The sequence below is a fragment of the Hyperolius riggenbachi genome, chromosome 7, assembly GCF_040937935.1.
Source record: "Hyperolius riggenbachi isolate aHypRig1 chromosome 7, aHypRig1.pri, whole genome shotgun sequence".
Taxonomy (NCBI): Eukaryota; Metazoa; Chordata; class Amphibia; order Anura; family Hyperoliidae; genus Hyperolius; species Hyperolius riggenbachi.
In genome coordinates, this window is record NC_090652.1 from 175,927,928 (window position 1) to 175,935,254 (window position 7,327).

The following is a 7,327-nucleotide window of genomic DNA, read 5'->3' on the forward strand; positions in this document are numbered from 1 at the left end:
GCCTGACAATGCCTCAATCAATGCTTTGTGTTCACCCAGCACTCGATTAACGTTATCCACCGAAGTGGCAAGTTCCCCCAGAGGACCAGTGCGTGCGTCCATTTTGGTTATGGTCTGGCGTTCTGTAACGATCGGTGTAACACAGAGAGGATCTGATTACGGTGATCTGCAGTATCACTGGGAATACAGATATATACCAGATTATTGATGATCTGCAGTATCACCGATAATCAGATATATAAGCTAACCTCTGGACACCTGAGTGGAGTAAGAGTGTTTGGTGCAACAGTAATACTTTGAGGACTGAGCCTCAGGAACAAGTTCCGTACAGCAAGGAGTACTGCACAAATACAGATTCCTTCCGTAGACCTGGACTCTCCTGGGGGAGGAGTCAGGCTGAAGGTAGGAAGGACAGAACAGGAGTGACACCCTGGAAGGGGTGTCACTAACAGATCTAGGAACTGCCTCTAACAGTAAGGTCAGTTCTCAAGGTCGGACAAGCCAGGTCGGAAACACACGGACAGATAAAGTACAGAATCAGAAGGCAAAGGCGGAGTCTAAGGTACAGGCAGGGTTCGGCAACAGTCATAGTCTAATGTCCTACCATATTGTTATTATGCATTTATATAGCACTGACATCTTCTGCAGCACATTACAGAGTACATAGTCATGTCACTGACTGTCCTCAGAGAAACTCAGAAGCTAATCCTACCTTAGTCATAGTCTTGGATCTGCCTATATACACTAAGAGGATCTGCAAGCCTAGCCTATACATACACTAAAGGGGGGAATCTGCCTTTATATAATAAAGAGGGGATCTGCCTACATGTGTGTGTGTGTGTGTGCGTGCGTGCGTGCGCGCGTGAAGAGGATGAATGGGGGGGGGGCACCAAAATCAGTTTTCGCTCAGGGCGCTGTGAAACCAAAGGCTGGCCCTAACTCCACAGAAACACCTTCCGCATCCTCATCCAAGTCTGACTCCTCTCCTTCCCCACACGACTCCTCTTCTTCCTCCTCCTTCACCCTCTGTGCTGCCGCAGGTATCAAGGAAACATCTGGTTCGGATGAAAATTGCTCCCACGACTCCTCCTGCCATAACTGTTCTTCTTCACACTCCTCCACAGCTTCATCCACCACTCTACACACGGCACGCTCCAGGAGGTAAGCGTAGGGGATCAAGTCGCTGATGGTGCCTTCAGCGCGACTCACCAGGTTGGTCACCTTTTCAAACGGCTGCATGATCCTGCATGCATTTCTCATCAGTGTCCAGTTCGGTGGCCAGAACATCCCCCTCTTCCCAGATTGTGTCCTTCTACTGTAATTGTACAGGTACTGGGTGACGGCTTTCTCCCGGTCTAGCAGGCGAGAGAACATGAGCAGGGTGGAATTCCAGCGAGTCGGGCTATCGCAAATCAGGCATCTCACCGGCAAGTTGTTTCTCCGCTGAATGTCCGCAAAGCGTGCCATGGCCGTGTAAGACCACCTGAAATGCCCACACAACTTCCTGGCCTGCTTCAGTACGTCCTCTAAGCCTGGGTACTTTGACACAAATCTTTGCACGACCAGATTCAGCACATGAGCCATGCAGGGTAAATGTGTCAGCTTTCCCAAATTCAAAGCGGAAAGGAGATTGCTGCCGTTGTCACACACCACGTTGCCGATCTCCAGCTGGTGCGGGGTCAGCCATTGCTCCACCTCTTTGTTAAGAGCAGCCAGGAGAGCTGGTCCAGTGTGACTCTCCGCTTTGAGGCAAGACATGTCTAAAATGGCATGACACCGTCGTACCTGGCATGCAGCGTAGGCTCTGGGGAGATGGGGCTGTGTAGCTGGAGAGGAAGAGATGGCAGCACCACTAGAGTTGAACTGCCACTCATCCAAGGAGGAGGAGGAGGATGAGGAGGACAATGATAGCGAAGAGGATGTAGCAGGAGGAGAAGGAGAGGAGGTGGCAGGAGGCCTGCCTGCAAGACGTGGAGGTGTCACAAGTTGGCCCGCTGCGCAGCCACATACTCCCTGCTTGCCATCGATCAGGTTGACCCAATGGGCTATGTACGTAATGTAGTGGCCCTGCCCGTGCTTGGCAGACCAGGCATCAGGTGGACCCTTGATCCAACGCTCTACGCAAGAGATGATACCACTTGCCTCTCAACTCCCCCTCTGAACTGTCCCCCTGGTCATCTCCCCTATTGGGAACATATGTGACATCCGTATAATCGTCATCATAATCCTCCTGCCCAGCTTCGCTTTCCTCAGACACCTCCACAACTGCACCAACATCAGGTGCTTCATCATCCCCCTCCTCACACGTTACGTCCATACTATCGCCACCTAACTCAGACGTATGAGGTGGTGTAACTTGCTTAGCGCCTTCATCTTGTTGCAGCATTATTGGTTGTGAATTAGTGATATCCACACCAAATAACTCCTGCGAAGTGTCAAAAGCAGCAGATGTGGTGCTTGTAGTAGCGCTGGTGGCTGCGGGAGATGAGTTGTTCTGTGTTAAATACTCAACCACGTCCTCACAATTTTGGGAAGTGATGGCACGTGCCTTCTTCTGAGCACTGTACTTTGGGCCAGGTCCACACGAAATCACATCAACACCACCTCGCACAGACCTGCTGGTGCCAGGTGGCCTTCCTCTGGGTCTGCCTCTACCTCTTCCTCTACCTGGTTTGTCCATTTTGTCCATCTCGGGGGGATGCTAGGTATATGCAGTGAGGTGGGTTCACTGAACACAAAGGTAGTTAGATGCAGTGAGGTGGGTTCACTCAACACAACAGTTAGCTATATGCAGTGAGGTGTGTTCACTGAACACAAAGGTAGTTAAATGCAGTGAGGTGGGTTCACTCAACACAATAGGTAGTTAGATGCAGTGAGGTGGGTTCACTCAACACAACAGCTAGGTATATGCAGTGAGGTGGGTTCACTGAACACTAAAGGTAGTTAGATGCAGTGAGGTGGGTTCACTCAACACAATAGGTGTAACGATTGTAATAATATTTCGGTGTAGCAACACAGACGTCTGATTATGTGGTGATCTGCAGAATCACCAATAATACAGACGCTATACCTGATTATGTGGTGATCTGCAGAATCACCAATAATGCAAGTATAGCTAACAGGAACACAGAGTGAGATGTGCTTGGTGCAACAGTAACTGATTAGTTTAATGAGACCTCACCAGAGGAGCTGGTGGGTACTATCAGAAACAGTAACTGAGTAGATTTAACTAAACCTCACCAGAGGAGCTGGTGGATACTATCAGAAAAGCACCTCACCAGTGGCAAGGGCCCACTGATGAGTAGAGAGGTCAGACAGGCTTGGTTCGGCTACTGAGAGGCAGGTACAGTACAGAATCAGTAGGCAAAAGAGTAGTAGGTATCCAGGCAGAGGTTCAGCAACTATATCAGATGGGCAGAGGTACAGAAACATTAAGAAATAGCGGAGTCAGAGATAAGCCAGAGTCATACACAGAATATCAATAATAATACAATAAACAATAGTCCTAGTCTTGTGTGAAATCCCTGGTTTCCTCCCAGATCAAAGCACACCGGAGATATTAGTCTAAGGTCTGAGCGCTAACACGTATGTATTCGCAACAGCAGACAGGTTGCGAGTGAATCGTGCAGGCTTAAGAAGCAGAGGAGACCTCACAGCCGCGCCCACTACAATTAGCCAATCCTGAGCGGCGTGAGTCCCCTCTGACGTCAGCCGACCAGTGGGTCAGCTGACGCGCCTCCTCCCAGCATAAAGGTCCTGTCTACACGCGCGGCCGCGCGACACAGCAACCCTATGTGCTAATGACAATTCCGTCCCTGGCGTGCTAGACGCCGGCGGAACGGAAAAATCCTCCGAGCAGGGAACTGAGGCGGCTGCGGAGACACCCTGCGTGCCCACAGCCGCAGATGTTACAGTACCCCACCCTTGAAGCGTGGACTCCGGACATGGGCCACAAGGTCTGTCAGGATGCAACCTATGAAACTCTTTTTTAAGTTCCTCTGCATGCATACGATGAGTGGGAACCCAAGACCTCTCCTCAGGCCCATACCCCTCCAATGAAAATTTGTTCTATCTCATACTCAGGTTCCCCATCAATCACCACAGGGGGGGGGGGGGAATCCACATGTACTACAGGTTTTAACAAGGACACATGAAATGTCTTAACACCTTTCCAACTGGACGGAAGTGAAGCAGCATATGTGACCTTATTGATTCTCTTGGAGACAGGGTATGGGCCTATATATCTAGGGCCCAATTTGGCAGAGGGCTGCTTCAGAGCCAAATGACGAGTAGACACCCACACCAGATCCCCCGGTGCAAAGTCCCACTCTCCCAAATGTCTCCTGTCTGCCTGTTTTTTCTGGGTTACAAAAGTCTTCTTGAGATTTTTCTGAACCAAGGCCCAGATCTCCTTCAAGGTTGCCTGCCACTCCTCCAGTGCTGGAAAAGGAGATGCCACCACAGGCAAAGAAGAGAACTTAGGAGATCTCCCTGTCACAACCTGAAAAAGAGAGAACCCCGAGGAGGAACTCTTCAAATTATTATGGGGAAACTCTGCAGACGGCAAGAACTTGGCCCAATCAGTCTGGGCGTCTGCCACATAACACCTCAGGAACTGTTCCAGGGACTGGTTAACCCTTTCCGTTTGCCCATTTGTCTGTGGGTGGTAGCCGGAGGAAAATGATAGGTTAATGCCCAGATGAATACAAAAGGCCCTCCAAAATTTGGAGACGAACTGGACTCCCCTATCTGACACCACATTCTCCGGGATACCATGCAAACAAAAAATGTGGTGAATGAAGAGCTCTGCCAGTTCTTGAGCAGAGGGGAGTCCATCCAAAGGAATGAAATGGGCAATTTTACTGAACCTATCGACTACCACCCATATGACAGTTTTTCCCTTAGACCTGGGCAGTTCCCCTATAAAGTCCATGGACAAGTGTGTCCATGGCTGCTCTGGCACGGGTAGTGACTGTAAAGTGCCAGCGGGAGCTTGTCTGGAGGGTTTGCTCCTGGCACAAACAGAACAGCCCCCCACAAAGGACTACCGAATCAGTCTCTTGTCTTTGTACTTTGTCTGTCCGTGTGTTGCCGACCTGGCTTGCCCGATCTCGAGAACTATCTCCTCAGTTAAGAGATAGTTCACAGATCAGTCAGTGACATCCTGCTTTTGGTGTCACTGACGCTCTGGTCCTTCCTACCCCTAGCCTGGCTCCTCCCTGCGGGAGAGTCCCAGGTTACTGAAAAGGTACTTGTTCTCCAGGACAGTATTGCCTACTGCCCTGATACCTGTTCCCCAGGTATTTTCCTCAAAGTATTACTGTTGCACCAAACACTCATATACTCAGGTATCCAGAGGTTAGTGATATATCTGATTATCGGTGATACTGCAGATTATCAATAATCAGGTATATATCTGCATTTTTGGTGATAGTGCAGATCACCAATAATCAGATTCTCTCTGTGTTACACCGATCGTTACAGAACGGCAGACCGAACACAAATGGACACACTCACCAGCCGTCTGGGCACACTTACCACTTCGGTGGATAACATCAACCAAGTGCTGGGTAGCCACCAGACGTTAATAGATGCCCTGTCTGAATCCATACAAACCCTCCAGACGGCTGTGGATGAAGTGCGATCCCCTCCTAGCGCAGACATACGTATGCCTGTACCCGAAAGATTTTCTGGTCACAGATCTGACTTCCGAAATTTTAGAAGTAGAGTGTTATCATACTTTGAGTTAAGACCTAAGTCTTCAGGCACTATGGCCCAAAGGGTTACATTTATCAAAACTTTGTTATCAGGCGATTCCCAGACCTGGGCGTACAGTCTTCCCATCGGTCACCCGGCCCTGGCCTCTGTAGAAGAATTTTTTAAAGTTATGGCTGTAATTTACGATGACCCAGACATTTCCACGACTTCTGAGCGGAAGCTCAAACTTTTGCGTCAAGGCAAGGGTCCGGTTGAAGATTATGCTGATGAAATTAGGAGATGGTCGGTATCGGCCAGGTGGGATACGTTTGCCCTTTTAGATTGTTTAGATTGTTTTTATCAGGGTTGTCAGACGAGGTCTCTGATCTTATGTTAAGTCAGCCTGAAGCCTCATGGGGCGCCCCAATTAGACCTCATTAACATGTTTCGACACAAGGACGTGTGTCTTCATTAGAATGATTTGGCCAAATCATTCTGATGAAGACACACGTCCTTGTGTCGAAACATGTTAATGAGGTCTAATTGGGGCGCCCCATGAGATCTATTGGAATAAGCTGCTCTTTGTACTGCCCTTCCTGAAGTTGCCGAAGGTTTCTAAGTAAAACCAGACCACTGCGGGTTGGAACGCAGGTAGAAACAGAGAGACGCACGGAAGTGACGTCTCTGTTCTGAACTTGGATCCAGGAAGTACTATTGGAGGCTATTGCGGAGTACAAGGAGTGAGGAGCGGTATTCTGAGCGGGACCCGCTATCCCCGCCTGGCTTTAATCTCACGGCGGGTGGGTGTGAACGGGGATACCAACTCTAGTCCCCCTCTTCCTCCTGGACAACGGCTGCGGGAACTCTGGACTGTACTTGTCACTCGCCATAACACACAGATGTGGATTAAGGACTACATCATCCTATCCGTAAGCATATAGGCTGCATGCCTTCTTATAGAGCAAGTTAGCTGCCTGATATTTAACAGATTCAATTGCGAATGGTTATTGTATACCTTGAAAAAACAGAAAATAACAATCGGATGTGTGCAGTAGGAAGGACTCTGTAAGACCGCTGCACAGCAATATTTGGGAGTTTCTCCGTTTATGATATAGGTACCATTTTGTAATTTTTTATCTTGATTTTACAGATTTTTGAATTTTTAGTATATGCTATTTTTAGGTGCACCTATATAGGGCTCATCAGCATGCTCTCAGAGTGGATGGGTGTATGAATGGTTGGAGAACTGATCTTGTATATGGGAATTTGTATATGCGATTTTTATAAGGTCAACTGATTATAATTTATGCTAAATAAAGAGACAATACGTTTACAGTAAGTGCCAGCGCTCCACATATTATTTGTTGGTTCACAACACATGTCTGGTGTGGCTGGGACTGATAGTCCACACAGGTTCAGAAGGACGCGCGCGCGCGCTGAGAGGCAGAACCTTTATGACAGCCAGAAGGGAGTCAGCTGACCAAGCCGGTCAGCTGACGTTGCAACCAGTTCCCATTGGTCCAGCACTTAGGGGAGGCGCTGGATAGCGCTGTACTATATATACTGGGTGCTGGTCATTCACTGGTTGTCTGCCGTTGCGATCACTACGTGGAAGCACTCAGACCTTTTG